General features: G+C 40.2%; 1 non-coding gene across 1 annotated transcript; it reads left to right on the top strand.

Moving 5' to 3' along the window:
• The first annotated feature begins 1,046 nt into the window (after nt 1–1,046).
• On the top strand, nt 1,047–1,150 carry LOC119867984. Its single transcript, XR_005385478.1, has one exon. It is a non-coding gene; the product is annotated as a U6 spliceosomal RNA (small nuclear RNA).
• The last annotated feature ends 18,466 nt before the right edge of the window (nt 1,151–19,616 follow it).

Raw genomic sequence — 19,616 nt, 5'->3', positions numbered from 1 at the left:
TTTAGGATATTAAAAGGGAAAAACCCTAAACCTATAAACGTTAGGCCTTACAGTAAATAATAGAATTTGTAAGCTTTGCTTAGATTAACAGTGGCCTTACTCCTTCCTTCCAAACTCTTGTACAAGCAAGTAGTGTATTAAGCAAGAGACAGAGGTGTGATAAGAAGAATCTCTTATAATAACAGTGTACCTGCAACCCCTGCTGAGATATCATCTGTTTGGTCGCAGGTTTGTTTTAATTTTTCTCAAGCAACTGCCAGCCAGTAACACTATCAATCCCATGCAACAATTACAGCAACCAAGATGATGAAACTGATAACCAATGGTACAAATCCATTATAACATCCATATGTAATCCATCACAGAGGATTTCAGGACAAGGGCTAGAGAAAGAAAAATTAATGAGGTCAGAATGGAAAACAAATGACAAGAGAACAGAGTGAAGTCACTAGCTCACTAGGATATACTTAGAAAATCAGCTGAAGTCTGCAAGCATTTTTGCAAATAACATTACAGCAGGAATAAGAAGGTGTTTGCCTTCTAGAACAGTTCCAGGAGGATGGATTTATATGACTTGTTTTAACAATCAGTAAAGTGACATTTACTTAACTTTTACACCTTACAAAGCACTTTCACATCTATTTTTGCATTTGAGCCTCCCTCCCGTGAGATAGATAGAGAAGGTAAGATAAGACTTGCCTCGTCATCACCATCATAAGAAATGACCTATATTAAACTCTTGCATCCCAGGCAAAAGGGGATGTTTTGACCCTATCTCTTTAATCCAATAAATACTTTGGGTCACAGGGAAAAATAAAGTTTCATGAAAATAATAGCTGTGAAAGAAAGCTCACCATAGTAGTAGTTAAAATGGACAGAATTTGACAAGGATAAAAACCTGATGACTGCAATGAATCTCACAGTAAAATGTACATGGAAAAAGTTGATCTGGCACATAATCATTTCAGTAAAATAAAAACGAGAATAGAAAAAATTGGAAATAGTTTCCTTGCATAAAAATTTGATCAAAATAATTAAATAGATTAGTGTTCGCTTCAGCAGCACGTGTACTAAAATTTGAATAATACAGGGATTAGCATCGCCCCTGCGCAAGGATAACACGTAAATTCATGAAGCATTCCATAATTTTTTGAACTATGGGAGAAAAACTGAGGGTTGCTGGCGAGGGGAGGTGGCTGGGAGGATACTGGGTGATGGGCATTAAGGAGAGCACTTGATGTAATGAACACTGGGTGTTATATGTAACTGAGGAATCACTATACTTTAGCTCTGAAATGAATAGTGCACTCTGTTAATTGATTTTAAATTAAAAAAAGAATTAAATAATGACTATTGTTTAAATGGGCATATTCATAAATACAGAGTTCAAAATGGCAGGTTAAAATCATGCATCTGATTCAAGTTGGAGAATAAAAAACAAGAAAGAGGGGCACCTGGGTGCCTCAGTCAGTTAAGCAGTTAAGGTTAAGTGTCTGCCTTCAGCTCAGGTCATGATCCCACAGTCCCAGTCCCTGAATTGAGCACCACATCAGGCTCCCTGTTCAGTGGAGAGGTTGCTTCTCCTCCCTCTGCCACTTTCCCTGTTTGTGCTCTCTCTCTTTGTCAAATAAATAAATAAAATCTTTGAAAAAAAAATTAAAAACAAAAAGAACATGGTGGACTCAAATTGACTTTTTTTTTTTTTTTTCAAATTGGCTTTATTAACTTGATTTTTAGAATCCTGCCTGCCTTCTTATTCAACATGACTCATGTTAGGTAAGTCTCAGTTGGGCTCTTTCTTTATCTGTAAAATGAGAAGTGTAATGTGGTGGATTAAATGAGATAATGTGAATAAAGTAGTTAGTATAGTAATGGCACAAGTGAAGTGTATTCTGACCCTGCCTTTTCCAAGAATTTATTGTATCCTTCCAGTATGCCAGGCCAGGATCTTTAAAAGTAGGTCTCCTAGTCACTAAACCAAGTTACTTCATCTGTAAGTACATTTCTTATACTTGACAAAATACCCAAAGCAGATCTTTGATGAAACTACAACAGAGCTTCACCTCTGACTGTCTACACATTTTATTTTTTTTTAAAGATTTATTTTTATTTATTTATGAGAGAGAGAGAGAGAGAGAGAATGAGAGGCAGAGGGAGAAGCAGGCTTCATGCTGGGATCCCGACGTGGGACTCGATCCCGTGATTCCAGGATCGTGCCCTGGGCCAAAGGCAGGTGCAAAACCGCTGAACCACCCAGGGATCCCCTGTCTACATATTTTAAAATAACAATCTTAGGGCAGCCCCGGTGACTCAGCAGTTTAGCGCCTCCTTCAGCCCAGGGCATGATCCTGGAGACCCGGGATCCACGTCCTGCGTGGAGCCTGATTCTCCCTCTGCTTGTGTCTCTGCCTCTCTCTCTCTGTGTGTGTCTCTCATGAATAAATAAATAAAATCTTTTTTTAAAAATAGAAATTTTATTTATTCATTTATTTTAAATAGAAATTTTAATTTAGAAAATATTGTCCAGGGATCCCTGGGTGGCGCAGCGGTTTGGCGCCTGCCTTTGGCCCAGGGCACGATCCTGGAGACCTGGGATCAAATCCCACGTCGGGCTCCCAGTGCATGGAGCCTGCTTCTCCCTCTGCCTGTGTCTCTGCCCCTCTCTCTCTCTCTCTCTCTCTCTCTCTGTGTGACTATCATAAATACATAAAAATTTAAAAAAAAAAAGAAAAGAAAAAAAAGAAAATATTGTCCAACCAACTACTGGGGTATAGAGTAAATTTTAAATTTTTTTTTATTTTTTTTTATTTGTGATAGTCACAGAGAGAGAGAGAGAATGAGGCAGAGACACAGGCAGAGGGAGAAGCAGGCTCCATGCACCGGGAGCCCGACGTGGGATTCGATCCCGGGTCTCCAGAATCGCGCCCTGGGCCAAAGGCAGGCGCCAAACCGCTGTGCCACCCAGGGATCCCTAGAGTAAATTTTAAATGCCCAGGTGGCTCAGTTGCTTAAGCATCAGACTCTTAATCTCAGCTCAGGTCTTGATCTCAGGGTCTTGAGTTCAAGCTTCAAGTTGGGCTCCACGCGGGTGTGGAACCTACTGAAAAAATATACTCCAGGTTATTTAGAAAATATAAAAATAAAAATACCTGTTTCTAACAAAATGTTTGATGCATAAATAGCTATTTAGTTTGACTTATCCACCCCAAAATTGGTTTATCTCTTCTCAAGAAAGAAAACATGGTCAATTAAGTAATGATATTCTTGGTTTCACTGACAATATGAGGTAGGGAATACTGGGAAACCATTCAGCCTATCAGTCTTATCATATGGAAAATAGACATGATAATATACACCCAATTCAGAGTTGTGAGAACTAATTAATATCTTTAAACTGCTTTGAAATTCCCATATGAAAGACATCTAATCTGATCTTTATCTAGAGAAAAGGGTAAGGCATGTATGGGAAGACAGTATTCACATAGAAGCTAAAATTGGCTCTTGCTTGTGTAACTTGAATTTCTACTTGGCAAGTATGTAATTTTGCAGAGGGAATGCTGTCATACATTTTTTTTAAGTTTATTTATTTATTTATTTATTTTAAAGAGGTTTTTTTTTTTTTTTTTTTTAAGATTTTACCTATTTATTCATGAGAGAGACAGAGAGAGAGAGGCAGGGATCCCTGGGTGGCGCAGTGGTTTGGCGCCTGCCTTTGGCCCAGGGCGCGATCCTGGAGACCCGGGATCGGATCCCACGTCGGGCTCCCGGTGCATGGAGCCTGCTTCTCCCTCTGCCTGTGTCTCTGCCTCTCTCTCTCTCTATGTGACTATCATAAATAAATAAAAATTTTAAAAAATAATAAAAAAAAAAAGAGAGAGAGAGGCAGAGGCAGGTTTCCCATGGGGAGCCTGATGTGGGACTCGATCCCAGGATCCCAGGATCACAACCTGAGCCAAAGGCAGACACTCAACCACCAAACCACCCAGGTGCCCAAGTTTATTTATTTTTAAGTAATCTCTACACCCAACGTGGGGCTCAAACTTACAACCCTAGATCAAGAGTCACATACTCTCCCAAATGAGCCAGCCAAGCACCCCTGTCATACAGTTTTTAAAATACATGTTTCAGGGACACCTGAGTGGCTCAGTCGGTTGAGCATCTGCTTTTGGCTCAGGTCATTACTTGAGGTCCTGGGATCAAGTCCCACATCAAGCTCCCCGTTCAGCAGGGAGCCTGCTTCTCTCTCTCCTGTCTGCCACTCCCCTTGCTTGTGCTGTCTCTGTCACTCTCCCCCTCTGTCAACTAAATAAAAATAAATAAAATAAATAAACAAAAGTAAATAAAATACATGTTTCAAAAGCATTTAATACTCATTTTTTTCATTATTTCATCCTTCACGTAGTAGCTATATGATACCAACCACAGATACACAAAGTACTCAGTTCAGTATTCAGATTCAGTATTCATATATAGAACATGGAACTCTTTTGTGTGCCTTTTCTATTATTTTTTAATATCTTCCTTGCTTTTTCAATAACCATGAATATGCAATTGTTAATTGCTTTTTAACATAAGATTTCAGAAGTATATGACTGAGAAAACGAGAAAATCTCCCACAATCCCATGCCCCAGAAAAACCACTGCTAATAGTTTGATAAATATTCCTCAGTTTTTTCCCTTTAACTAACACACACACACACACACACACACACACACACACACACACACAGGAATGCCTGGCTGGCTCAGTGGGTAGAGCATGTGACTCTTGATCTCTGGGTTGTGAGTTCCAGCCCCATGTTGGGCATGGAGATTACTTTAAAAAATAAAATACACACACACACACACACACACACACATCTATATATGCCTTCTAAAAGGTTTGTACCAATGGGGTGCCTGTGTGGTGCAGTCAGTTAAGCATCTGATTCTTGGTTTCGGGTCAGTCTCATCTCATCTCGTGGGATCAAGCCGCCTGTAGGCTCCATGCTCAGTGTAGGATCTGCTTGGAATTCTCTCTCCCCCTCTCTCTGCCCCTCCCCTGCTTACTCTCTCTCTAAAATAAATAAATAAATCTTTTAAAAATAAAAACAAAAAGTTTGTACCAGTATACACAATTTTATATATATATATATATATTTATTTATTTATATATAAAATTGTTATTATTAACAGATAAAGGATTAAATTGTACAGGGCTGAGACTAGAATGAGGCAAGAGAGGGGAGAGATGAGATGTCAGATTCCAGGAGGCACTCATTCTCAGGGTACAACACTACACTCCTATTTCCCTAAGAGTGAGTGTCTCCTTAGCTATTGTGCCCTAAGCCTTGGCCCTGGGTCATCTAGTCCCAGTCCCTCCTGCAATTTGCTTTTCCTTTTTCCCAATTAATTTATATTCCCATATAGAACTATCTCTTTTCAGTGACTGATGATCTCCACTAATGAATAGATCGTAACTTATTTGTCCAATCACCCTTTGAAAGACATGAGTTTGGGGATCCCTGGGTGGCTCACGAGAGACACAGAGAGAGAGAGAGAGAGAGTCAGAGACACAGGCAGAGGGAGAAGCAGGCTCCATGCAGGGAGCCTGTCGAGGGACTCGATCCTGGGTCTCCAGGATCACACCCTGGGCTGAAGGTGGTGCTAAACCGCTGAGCCACCCGGGGTGCCCACTTAAAATCTTTAAAAGATAATAAAATAAAATAAAATCTTTAAAATAAATAGATAAATAAATAAATAACACAGTTTAGCTTGCCCCCATTGTCCCCTCCTTCCAAACTCTGACAAGGAGTAACTTATTCTGTCTCTATAGATTGTCTTATTCTGGACATTTCAAATAAATAGAATTATATAATATGTGGCTTTTTGTGCTTGGCTTCTATCACTTGGTATAATGTCTTCATGATTCATATACTGGTATAGGCATAGTTCATTTTACTGTGCTTCTCTTTATTGCACTTTGCATATATTGCATTTTTTACAAACTGAAGGTTGTTTTTGTTGTTTTTTAAGTAAACTCTACACCAAACATGGGGCTCAAACTCCCGACCCCAAGATCAACTTACATGCCCTACTGACTGAGCCAGCCAGTCAGATTGAAGGTTTGCGGCCACATTTCAAGTCCATCAATAGAGCAAGTCTGTCAGCACCATTTTTCTAAAAGCATTTGTTCACTTCATGTCTTTGTGCCACACTTTGGTAATTCTTGAAATATTTCAAACTTTTTCATTATTATTATATTTGTTATGGTGATCTGTGATCACGATTATGACTCACTGGAAGCTCAGATAATGGTTAGCATTTTTTTAGCAAGAGTATTTTTAAATTAAGGTATATATATATTGGTTTTTTTTTTTTTTTTAAGATTTATTTATTCATTCAGAGAAACAGAGGCAGAGACACAGGCAGAGGAAGAAGCAGGCTCCATGCAGGAAGCCCGACGTGGGACTCGATTCTGGGTCTCCAGGATCACACCCTGGGATGCAGGCGGTGCTAAACCACTATGCCACCAGGGCTGCCCTATATTGGGTTTTTTAAAGATATACTATTGCACACTTAATAGACTACAGTATAGTGTAAATATAAATTTTATATGCACTGAGAAGCCAAAAATTCATCTGATTCCTTTATTGGTTTTTTTTTTTTTTTTTAAGATTTTATTTATTCATGAGAGACACAGAGAGACAGAGACACAGACAGAGGGAGAAGCAGACTCCCTGCTGGGACCCTGTTGTGGGACTTGATCCCAGGACCGCAGGATCACGACCTGAGTCAAAGGCAGACACTCAACCACTGAGCCACCCAGGTGCCCCTGATTCATTTTATTGTGATACTAACTTTATTGTGATAGTCTGGAACTGCACCTGCAATATCTCTGAGGTATGCCTATATTTAATTCCTGTATGTGGCTGAGAAATAGGATTTACACATACATCAACTGATGGACATTTAAGTTGCTTCTACTTTTTGTCCATTATGAATAAACACTTGTGTACACATTTTTTTTTAAATTTTTATTTATTTATAATAGTCACAGAGAGAGAGAGAGAGAGAGAGAGGCAGAGACACAGGCAGAGGGAGAAGCAGGCTCCACGCACCGGGAGCCCGACGTGGGATTCGATCCCGGGTCTTCAGGATCACGCCCTGGGCCAAAGGCAGGCGCCAAACCGCTGCGCCACCCAGGGATCCCGTGTGTACACATTTTTGTTTGAACATCTGTTCTCAATTATTTGTGGCATATACCTAGAAGTGGAATTGCTGGGTCATCTGGTAACTCTAAGTTTGACATTTTGAGGAACTTCCTGTTTTTCTAGCAGCTGTTTCATTTTACAATCCTACCAGCAATGTGTGAAGATTCCTATTTTTTCTTATCTTTGTCAGCACTTGTTTTTATTTTTTTAAGTGAATTTATTTATTTAAATAACCTCTACACCCAATGTGGGGCTCAAACTTAGGACACCAAGATCAAAAGTCACACCCTCTTCCACCTGAGCCAGCTAGGCACTCCTATCAACACTTGTTTTTGTCTGTTATTTTTATTTTATCCATCCTCATAGGAATAAAGTGGTATCTTTTTTTTTTAAGTGGGCTCCATGCCAAAGGCAGGGCTCGAACTCAGCACATTGAAATCAAGAGTCACATGCTTACCAACTGAGCCAACCAGGTGCCCCTTTCATTTTATTTATCTTCTTTTAAAGATTTATTTATTTATTTATTTATTTATTTATTTATTTATTTATTTATTTATGTATTTATTTATTTATGATAGACATAGAGAGAGAGAGAGGCAGAGACACAGGAAGAGGGAGAAGCAGGCTCCATGCCAGGAGCCCAACACAGGACTAGATCCCAGGACTCCAGGATCGCACCTTGGGCCAAAGGCAGGCGCTAAACCATTGAGCCACCCAGGGATCCCCTCATTTTATTTTTAAGTAATCTCTACACCCAACATGGGGCTCAAACTTAAAATCTACATGCTCTGTGGACTGAGACAGCCAGGTGCCCCTTATTGTAGTTTTGATTTACATTTCCCTAATAGCTAATAACGTTGAATATCTTGCATGTACTGACCACTTGTATATTTTCTTTGGAGAAATGTCTATTCAGATCCTTTATTGTTAATTGGGTTCATTATTGTTGTTGGGTTGACTTCTTTATATATTCTAGATATTAGAAACTAATCAGATATATGATTTGCAAATATTTCCCCCATTATATAAGTTGTCTTTTTCTTGACAGTGTCCTTTGAAATACAAAACTTTAAAATTTTTTTAAAGGTTTTATTTATTTATTCACAAGAAAGGCAGGGACATATGCAGAGGGAGGAGAAGCAGGTTCCATACAGAGAGCCTGATGTGGGACTCGATCTTGGGATTCTGGGATCATGCCCTGAGCCAAAGGCAGATGCTCAACCACTGAGCCACCCAGGTGTCTCCAAAACTTTTAAATTTTGATGAAATCTAATTTATCTATATTTTCTTTCATTGCTGGTAATTTTGGTGCCATATTTAAGGAATTACTGCCTAACCCAACATCATGAATAATTATTCCTATGTTTTCTCATAAGAATGGTTTAGTTCTTACTTTTATGACTTTTGCCCATTTTGAGTTAATTTTTTTTTTTTTTTTTTAGATTTTATGGTATCTCTACACCCAACATGGGGGTCAAACTCACAACCCTAAGATCAAGAGTCACAGGCTCCAGTAACTAAGCCAGTTAGGAGCCCCTTGAGTTAAATTTTTTTTAAGATTATTTATTTATTTATTCATGACAGACACAGAATAAATAAATAAAATCTTTTAAAAAAATAGAGAGTAATTCTTAGAATTATAATTTTGGTCCTGGCAGTTAAAGTTAAATCAAATTGATCATAAATTCATTTTTTAAAAGATTTTATTTATTCATGAGAGACACAGAGAGAGAGAGGCAGAGACACACACAGGCAGAGGAAGAAGCAGGCTCCATGCAGGGGGCCTGATGTGTGACTCGATCCAGGGATTCTGGGATCACACCCTGAGCCAAAGGCAGATGCTCAACCACTGAGCCACCCAGGCATCCCACCATAAAAGACTCTTTAATAAAGAACTGAAGGTTACTGGAAGGGAGGTTGGTGGGGGCTGGGTTGGTAAATGGGTAATGGGCATTAAGGAGGGCACGTGCTGTGATGAGCACTGGGTGTTATATGTGAGTGATGAATCACTAAATTCTACTCCTGAAACTAATTTTACCATATATGTTACTAACTAGAATTTTTGGGATGTCCGGGTGGCTCAGAAGTTGAGCGTCTGCCTTCAGCCCAGGGCGTGATCCTGGAGTCCCAGGATTGAGTCCCACATCAGGGTTCCTGTGGGAGCCTGTGTCTCTGCCTCTCTCTCTCTCTCTCTCTCTCTGTCTCTCATGAATAAATAAATAAAATCTAAAAAAAAAAAAAGCTCTAGAATTTAAATTGAAAAAAAAATTGAAAGCTCTGTACTGGACTCTACACTGGGCATGGAGCCTACTTAAAAATTTTTTCTTTTCAACGAACTTTTCCCACTTAATTTACTAAAAAGTTTCTTGAGAAAAAGAAACCAGTACTCTCTGCTTCCTATTAGGCATTTTTAAGCAGAGTTCTCTCTTGGCAAATAACACCTACTTACTTAAGAAATTTTCATCACAAAGCAGAGGTGGGAAGAAATCAGCCCTCAGGTGTTTGGACTGCACAGTATAGTGTGATCAACTGACTCTAGTGACTCAAGCCAAGTAATAAACAAAGAGTGAACCTGAATGTCTGTGCAGGACCCAACTTGATGGGGAATCAAGGGAATTCAAAAACAATCATCTAACATTACATGTTTTGGGCCTTTGTTTTTCAGAACACTGTAATTTTTCACAATGTTTGCCTTGAACTTGCTGTTATTGGATATACCCCTGCCTGTGAATTATTTTGAAAGTTTCTCATCATGTCACCCAGAGGGTCATATTTGTTCCAGAAGTGCGATGAAAAGCATGCTAGACATAGTCAAGATGCCTGGATTTTAGTCCAGCTTTCCTAGTTAGGAAAGTGATCCTTCAGCTAGTGATCAAAATGCTGTCTCTGAGCCTTAAGTGTCCTTATTCCTCAATCAGAATTAAATAAATTAATGGGTGCAAAAATGCTTTGGACAGTCTAAGATGCTATACAAAGGTAAAACATGATTGCTATTCTTTTATTTTGAAATCACCATGATTAAATCAGTCTTGATTGCTCAGTACCCTTAAGATTAGTCAATGTCAGTTCCACTATTATCATGTATTGAACAAGTACTAGACATTTTCTGAGCTTTAAGCTGACCTTATTTAAGATAAAAAGTGTTACCTTAAGTACTTCCACTTGTAACATTTATTCTCATTTTTCCAGGAACCCAGAATTCTTATGCAATCAATTGGTAAGATGAATCAATAGAGTAACTTGCATTTTTTAAAAAAAGATTTTGTTTATTTATTCATGAGAGACACAGAGAGAGGGAGGCAGAGACACAGGCAGAGGGAGAAGCAGGCTCCATGCAGGGAGCCTGATGTGGGACTCGATCCGGGGTCTCCAGGATCAGGCCCTGAACTGAAGGTGGCTCTAAACCACTGAGCCACTGGGGCTACCCAATAGAGTAACTTGTATTAAGATGATACTGTTGAGGCACCTGGGTAGCTCAGTCAGTTGGGCTACTGGGTCTGGATTTCAGCTCAGGTCATGATCCCAGGAGCCCTGCGTCAGGCTCTACTCTCAGGGGGGAGTCTGCTTGGAGATTCTCTCTCTCTCTCCCTCTCCCCTGTCCCCCACCCCCACTTGCACACACTTAAAATAAATTTTTTTTTAAAAAGATAGCATTATCTCTAAGTGTTATCCCTAGTGGTGTACTTCTATTTCAAAAGAAGTATCTTGGGAACCCTGGGTGGCGCAGCGGTTTGGCGCCTGCCTTTGGCCCAGGGCGCGATCCTGGAGACCCGGGATTGAATCCCACGTCGGGCTCCCGGTGCATGGAGTCTGCTTCTCCCTCTGCCTGTGTCTCTGCCTCTCTGTCTCTCTCTGTGTGACTATCATGAATAAATAAATAAAATCTTAAAAAAACAAACAACAACAACAAAAAAAACAAAAGAAGTATCTTGTAATTAAAGTGTATGCTATTCTCTCCACCTAGAAAAACCTTGTATTTACCAGGTAAAATCCTATCCATCCTGCAAATTCCAGTTATCTTGCAACCTTCCTAGTGAAACATTTCTAAATTTTCCTAAAAGACTTGCCACTCCCTCCTGTGAATCCTGTCACCCTTTGCACATACCTCTGTTATGCTCATTACTTTAAGGGTTAGTACTTAGGTTATGATGGGACATTTATAAATGAAACAGCTGCACCACTGTTCCTGGAGGTGAAGAGAGTAGAGGTGTTAGCAGGGAAGACTCTGAGGGACAAGGAAAGGAGCTTGTAGTAAAGTTTAGTTCAGAGGTGTGAGGCAGGTAAAAGATACTTTTTTATTTTAAGATTTTATTATGTATTTGAGAGAGCACATACGAGCAGAGGGGAAAAGCCGAGGGACAACCAGACTCCCTCTGAGCAGGGAGCCCAACTCAGGGCTCGATCCCAGGACCCTGAGATCACTACCGAAGCCAACCAAATGAGCTAACCAGGTGCTCCAAAGAGATACTTTCAGATAAAAAAAGAATATCTGAGACTCCTCAAATCACGTTGCTAAGGACTGTTCCTATATAATGACACTCTTGTTTGATACTGTTTGGGTCCTCTATGGGGGAAAAATGGGACATTTAGCACCAAAAACTTTACATAAATATTTAAACATCTCTCTTACATGCTTTGCTTCATGTAGTTCATGTGAGAATCACATGAAATAGAACCAAAGAATATTAAAGCCGTAAATACCTTAGACACCATCTAGTCCCACCCCACATTTTACAGATAACAGAACTGAGGCCCAGAGAACTTTGGACACGTTGAAAACTTAAGAACATGGAAGTGGCTGAAAAGGTCTAGAACACAGATTTGACAGTGTGGCACTTTTCCCTCTAGTCTTCATTGCCTCATTTATATGCAAAGTACTTAAAAAATATATAGCATTTCAGAGGCACCTGGGTGGCTCAATTGGTTAAGCATTCAACTCTTGATCTCAGCTAACATCTCAATCTCAGGTGTGAGTTCAAGCCCTGAGCTGGGTTCCATGCTGGGCATGGAGCCTACTTTTTAAAAAATCAATTAAAAAATATATGTAAAATAAAATCTTTTTAAAAAGTGTCCAGCTTTTGGTTTCAGCTCAGGTCATGATCTCAGGGTCATGAGATGGAGCCCCACATCCAGCTCTGTGCTCAGTGCAGAGCCTGCTTGAGATACTCTCACTTCCTTTTATTTGTTTATTTATTTAATATTTGAGAGAGAGAGAAAGTGAGCAGGGGTGGGGGCGTGGGGGAAGCAGAGGGAAAAGAAGATGGAGGGGGAAAGAACCTCAAGCAGACTCCCGATTCCTGATGTGGGGCTTGATCCCATGACCCAGAGATCATGACCTGAGCCTAAATCAAGAGTCATTTGCCCAGCTGACTGAGCCAGCCAGGCACCCCACTAGTGTGAATTTTTTTGAAAAGTAAAAAAACAAAAACAAATCAAAGCAGTTTAAGATAAACCATGACTCATTACAATATCAGCACAATCAGATTAGGAACACATTACCTTGTAAAATGAAAATATCTTCTAGACTGAGGGATTGCCAAGACCATGTATGTAATGTTAAGAATAAAGTGCCTCAGAATATAACTGATCAGCTTTCATTTGTATGTTTTAAAAATTTTATAAGGACAAGAACACGTCAGTGGGACACAAGGACCAAACTGAAAGAATTCTAGGTGGCCCAAACAGGAACAATTTTTGAGTAACAAATAAGTTTTGGTTTATAACTCAAAGTAAAAATAAATATATGAGTCCATATACATATAAATGAAATACTGAATAAATAAATAAGGAAGAAGAAACAAATTTTCCTGGCAAAAGAATTCCATTAAATATTATGTAAATGTTCCCTCTTCCAGGAGGTGAGCTTGATCTCTATTCCTCCTCCTTCCCCATTCCCTCTTCCCCCTTTTTGGCAGGGGGTGGGCTCTACCTCCAAACTGGGGTGCAGACTCTGACCTGGAGATCAAGATTTGCATTCTCCACTGACTAAGCCATTCAAGTGCCCTCTTCCACTTTTTTGGGGGGAATAAGCTAGACTAGTCACTTGCTTCAAAAGAACAAAGTACAAAAAGGGTGAATAGTAACTTTACAGTGGAGAAACCTGGCAAACTCTGCCTTAACCAGGTGATGAAACTTAGTTTCACTAGTGATGCCATGTAATGTCACCTACCCCTGATATGATGATAAGGGCATCTCAGCTTTGAGGTGTTCTTTCCAAAAACCCTTAATTCCAATCTATTATGAGAAAAATATCAGACCATCCTGATTTGAGGGATACTCTACAAAATACTCCTCAAAACTAAGGTCATCAAGAAATAAAGATGTGGTGTCTAGCTGGCTCAGTTGGTGGCACATGTTACTCTTGATCTCCAGGTCAGGAGTTTGAGCCCCACATTGGGTGTAGAACTTACTTTTTAAAAAACTTTAAAAATAAGAACTACCAGAGAAAATATTGCAGCCCATAAGAACCAAAGACACTAATGATTAAATATAATATGGTATCCTGAATGGAATCTGGAAAGGAAAAAGGACAGTAGGAAAAAAAAACAAAAACTAGTGAAATCCAAATAAAGTGTGGAGTTCAGTTAATAGTAATTGGCCAATGTTGGTTCCTTAGTCATGACAAATGTACCATATAATTAATATAAGATGTTAATAGGAGAAACTGGATGAGGGGTCTATGGGTATTGCGTAATATCTCTGCAACCTTTCTATAAATCTAAAATTATTCTAAAGTTAAAACTTTAAAAAAAAATAAAGTTAAAACTTTTATTTAAAAAATTCTTGGGGATCCCTGGGTGGCTCAGTGGTTTAGCACCTGCCTTCGGCCCAGGGTATGATCCTGGGGTCCCGAGATCGAGTCCCGTGTCGGGCTTCCTGCATGGAGCCTGCTTCTCCCTCTGCCTCTCGCTCTCTCTCTCCCTGTGTCTCTCATGAATGAATAAATAAAATTTAGAAAAATATATTAAAAAAATTCTGAAAGGGGTACCTTGTTGGCTCAGTCAGTTAAGTGTTTGCCTTGGGCTCAGGTCATGATCCCAGGTCTTAGGATCCAGTCCCGCATCAGGCTCTCCGCTCAGCAGGGAGTCTGTTTCTCCCTCTTCTGCTCCCTTTGATTATGTTCTCTCTGTAATATAAATAAAATAATTTAAAATAATTATTTAAAAAATAAAAACAAATAAAATAAAAAATTCTTACACAAAATGGGAGATAAGGTAATTCTTGATGGGAGCCATGGGTTGTAAAATACACTTTTATTTTATTTTTTGTAAAATATACTTTTAAATAAGTTATTTCCCCTTGAAAGTGGCCCCACCCAGAGACAGAGGCCATTAGGGTGAGGATAAGGTGCCCTTAATTTTATAAACTGTGTTTTAGGGCCAAACATATTAGCATTTTGTCTAGGAACTCCAGACTCAGCATTTATGAGGAAATGTTTAGAATGTTCATATGAGCAACATAAGGATCTGCCTGTCCTTGCCTGCGGCTTTATTCATCTGTCCCTGTTTTCTGGTAGAAGCTGTGGCTTTGACATCTGAAGGAACATTTTCCCCACGGTTTCTCATGCCTGGGGCCTCTGAGAACCAAGGGGGTGAACCTTCAAGCAAGCTCTGAATTTGGGGAGGGCCAGCAGGGAAGTGATTATGCAGACAGAGCTTTCCACATTTTCCATCCTGTCCTCCGCTTGGCAGCACAAGTACAAAGTTCTGAGGATAAAAGGCTTCCATTAATACCAAACCAATGGAAGTCAAAGAGATTTCTTGACTATGGTTAGGTCATAACCACAATTTCTTTTTCTCTCTTTGTTACTTTTTTAAAAGCATGTTTATGAATCAAAGTCAGGGTTTTGACTCCCTTGGGCTACTTTCCAGCTTCTATACTCTAGGAGTGCAACAAAGGGTCAAATGCAGTTTTAAAGGTTTCCAAGGATGAGTAGAAGCAAATGCCTTAATCCCTGGCAGCTCCTTTTCCAGCTTCTAAAGGAGGGAAGGCAACAGGGAAACAATGGGACTGCCTGTTCCTCCTATGCAACATCATTGTTCTGTACATCATAGACATCTACTCTCTTCATTCATCATTCACCGAGCTGCCCCCCATGCCCGGAGGGATTCACACCCACTTTTACACCCCACCTCATCATCAACACTGCTCCACTTCCTTCACTAATGTGCTCTCTGGCAACAATCTTCTTCCTCATTTGTTAATTTATTCATTCAAAAGCTATTTCTTGAGCACATCCTTTTCTACTGAATTAGGTGCAGGAGGCGGGATGATGCTCAAGACAAACCGATCCTGCTCTCGGGGGATTGATGGTCCACAGGGGGAGGCAGACAGAACTGAGTTACTGAAAAGTCTGAGGTAGATGGATAGAGAAAAGTTAGAAAGATTGGTTGGGAAAGACTTCTTCGATGAAGTAATCCATGCACTACAATCTGGATGAGGAATCAGCACGGTGAGTTGGAGGAAGAGCATTTCAGACAGAGAAGCCCAAGCCCTAAGGCCCTGAGGCCAGAATAGCTTTGAAGTGCTCCAGGATCCATGTGGTGAGAAGCTGTGATCAAAGAACAGAATGAAAGGAGACAGGACCGCAGAGATAGGCAGGCTCCACATCCGGGGATCACGGAGGTCCTAATGAGTTTTCATTTCCACATCATGAAAAGGCAGTAGAGTTAGTCACAAGCAGGAGATTTACAGGAGAGTTCACTTTTCTTCGCTGGGGGTGACTTATCCCATATGCCCTTTACACAAATTCACCAGTTTGTTTTTTTTAAGAGTTATTTATTCATGAGAGACACAGAGAGACAGAGACAGAGGCAGAGACACAGGCAGAGGGAGAAACAGGTTCCACGCAGGGAGCCCAACGTGGGACTCGATCCTGGGACCCCAGGACCGCGCCCTGGGCCTAAGGCAGGTGCCAAACCACTGAGCCACTCAGGGATCCCCTCACCAGTTGTTTATAGTTTACCCTTACTTGTTTTCTCTCTCATCTTGTAAAATCTCTTCCATCTCGCAGGTTTAGAGGAGATGAAGAAACTTTTTTGGCACATGGGGAATTTGAGTTGTCGGTGAGACATCCAAATGACCCAACTGAAAATATAAAACTTATAAATATGTACGGTCATAGAAAACATTCTGGGAGGACACACATCAAATTTTTTAATAGTTATTATCTCTAAGTGGCAGGATTATGAGTGATTTAAATTCTATAAGATTTTACTTATGTATTTGAGAGAGAGAGAGTAAGAGACAGAGCACCAGTGGAGGGGGAGGGGCAGAGGGAGAAGCAGGCTTCCCGCTGAGCAGGGAGCCCAATGCCTGGCTCCATCCCAGGACCCTGGGATCAGGACCTGAACCAAAGGCAGCCGCTTAACTGACTGAGCCACCCGAGCACCCCGATTTTAATTCTTTAGTGTATAATTTTTTAAAGATTTATTTATTTTTTAAAGTAATCTCTACCCTCAATGTGGGGCTCAAACTTACAACCCCAAGATCAAGAATCACATACTCCAGGGCACTTGGGTGGCTCAGTCAGTTCAGCATTGGATTCTTGCTTTTGGTTCAGGTCATGATCTCAGGGTTGTTAGATCAAGCCCAGCATGGGGCTCCATGCTCAGCATAGAGTCTGCTGGAGATTCTCTCCTCACCCTCTGCCCCTACTCACCCCTCTCACTTGAGCACTCTGTCTCTTCATCTTTTTTTTTTTTTTTTAAGATTTATTTATCTATGTATTCATGAGAGACACACAGAGAAAGGCAGAGACACAGGCAGAAGGAGAAGCAGGCTCCATGCAGGGAGCCCGATGCGGGACTTGATCCTGGACCCCCAGGATCACACCCTGAGCTGAACACAGATGCTCAACTGCTGAGCCACTCAGGCATCCTTCTGTCTCTTTCTCTGTCAAATAAATAAATAAATAAATAAATAAATAAATAAATAAATAAAATCTTTAAAAAAAATTTAAAAAGAATGCCATGTTCCACCAACTGAGCCTGCCAGGTGCCTCAGCATATATTTTTCTGTGGTGAGCATGTGTTATTTTTGTATAAAGAAAGTATGGCATCTGGCCAGTTCAGTCAGTGCAACTCTTGACATCTGGGTCATGAGTTTGAACCCCAATGTTAGAGGTAGTGTTCATTTTATTTATTTATTTGTGTGTGTGTGTTCATTTTTTTTTTTTTTAAAGGAGCCATGGGGATCCCTGGGTGGTTCAGCGGTTTAGCGCTGCCTTTGGCCCAGGGCCTAATCCTGGAGACCCGGGATCCAGTCTCACATCAGGCTCCCTGCATGGAGCCTGCTTCTCCCTCTGCCGATGTCTCTGCTTCTCTCTCTCTCTCTCTGTCTCTGTCTCTCATGAATAAATAAATAAAATCTTGAAAGAAAAAAAAAAGGAGCCATAGCGATGATCTTGAGGCACCTACCCTAAATTGCTTGGTCTCACCCACTTCCCACTTCATTTCTTGTCTATTCAAGATTTTCCTGGATTCTGACCTCAGGACTTTTTTGTCTACACAGGACCAGACTCCAAGCAGTCTTCTTGGCCTTGCCACTTGTTTCTTTCTCCTAGCACAATTTGGGCTCTCCCCTAGCCACAGTGCTGCTGGATGCCCTGAGTAATAGAGTAAAGATGCAGGCGTACACAGCAAAGTGCTCTTCCTTGTGATGTTTTATTTCTGTTTCTGGAATTTTGTAGGACTTTGATAACTTGGAGAGAAAAATCACAAGTACAACCTAAAGAATTGGCAAACTATGACAAACTTATGTGGTTGATGAAAAACAAGGCTTATTTATGGTTGAATTGTTCATTGGGGCACCTGGCTGGCTCAGTTGGTTGATTTCAGCTCAGGTTATGATCTTGGGGTAGTGAGATAGAGACATGCAACCCTGCTTGAGATACTCTCTCTCCCTCTCCCTCTGCCCTCCTCTTTAAAAAACTAGTTAACTAACTAAGTAAGATTGAATTGTTGATTATTTCTTAAAAGGCCCTCAAAGTGAGCTAGATAAACAATTGTCTATCTTCACTGGGGCAAGACCAAAAGAAAATGAACTGACATTGCAAAAAAGGGGCTTCTGGTTAAATCAGTGACTTTTTGCTTTGGAAACTTTTCCATAGATAAGACAGAACCGGAGAAGGCATAAACTTCCAGGTATAAAATAATTAAGTCACAGAGATGTAAAGTACAACCTAGGGAATATAGTCAGTAATACTGTAACAACTTTGTTGGACAGATGGTAAACTACACTTACTGTGGTGATCAATTCATAATGTATATAAATGTCAGATCACTATGTTTTATACCTGAAACAAATATAATATTCTATATCAACTATATTTCAATTTTAAGAAAGCAAAAAAAAAACACCCAAACCTGGGAGCCTCATATATAAAATAAGAAAAAAGGGGGATAGCTCCAATAATGAAAGCCTTGAATGGGGATTACCTAGCTCAACCAGTTCTTTCTGCCCTCAGAGGGCTTGCCAAAGCAGGGTGAAAACCAGTGGTTTAGATCAAGGGTCAATAAACTATAGCCAGCTGCTTGTTTTTATACAGACCATGAGCTAAAAAAATTTTTTTTTCATTTGTAAATGGCTTGGGGGGAAAAATAATTATTTTATGTGACATGTGAAAATTAAATGAAATTCAAATTTCGGTGTCCACAGTTATTTTCTTAATTGTAGTTGACTTATAATATTACACTAGTTTCATGTGCGTGTCTGTAAAGTTTAGTTGGAACACATGTTCATCGCTTAGGTATTGCCTAGGGCTGGTTTTGCACTACTATGGCAGGAGCTAAGTAGTTGCAATAGAAAGCCTACGGTCTGTGAAGCCTCAAATATGTACTGGTCCTTTGCAGAAAAAGTTTGCCAAACTCTTGTAGATGAAAGGCAATGTCTTATAATATTGTTTTTAACAGTGATGTAATGAATGGAATCTTAGGATTTCTCCTTGTAAGGTATTAAAATTCTGCAGGCTGTGGTTTAGAAGAGGTCCTGTCCGTATGGAGGAGAAATGACTGGTCTCAATCTCCAGGATCCGTGAAAGTCCGTGCCTTCCAGCCCTGGGAGACTGTGGTTTTACCCTTGGGCTCCAGCCAGTCGCCTTCAGATGGCTAAAGGGAAAGAAGGCAATTACCTGGCATTATGCCAAAAAATCTGCCCCCACTTCCCCCCTCCTCCAGCATTGGAGCCTGAAATTCCTGGCAGTTAAAAAAAGGATTTCCTTCAGAAGAACACAATTGCCGTAATACTCTGGCCAGCCAGTCCCTAGATTTCACAGGCTGGGAAAACATTTGTGATTTGGGAAGAATTGTTGAGAGATGCAGGAAGGCGCCCACGGAAGACTGTGAGAAAGAGAAAAGCACATCTAGAATAAGTAGAAAATGAAGAGCAAAATCTTCATATCTATTTGTGCTCTTCTAAATTATT

This window comes from Canis lupus, chromosome 37, assembly GCF_011100685.1.
Source record: "Canis lupus familiaris isolate Mischka breed German Shepherd chromosome 37, alternate assembly UU_Cfam_GSD_1.0, whole genome shotgun sequence".
Taxonomy (NCBI): domain Eukaryota; kingdom Metazoa; phylum Chordata; class Mammalia; order Carnivora; family Canidae; genus Canis; species Canis lupus.
The sequence above is the reverse complement of the archived record's forward strand: the minus strand, read 5'-3'. Positions and strand labels throughout refer to the sequence as shown.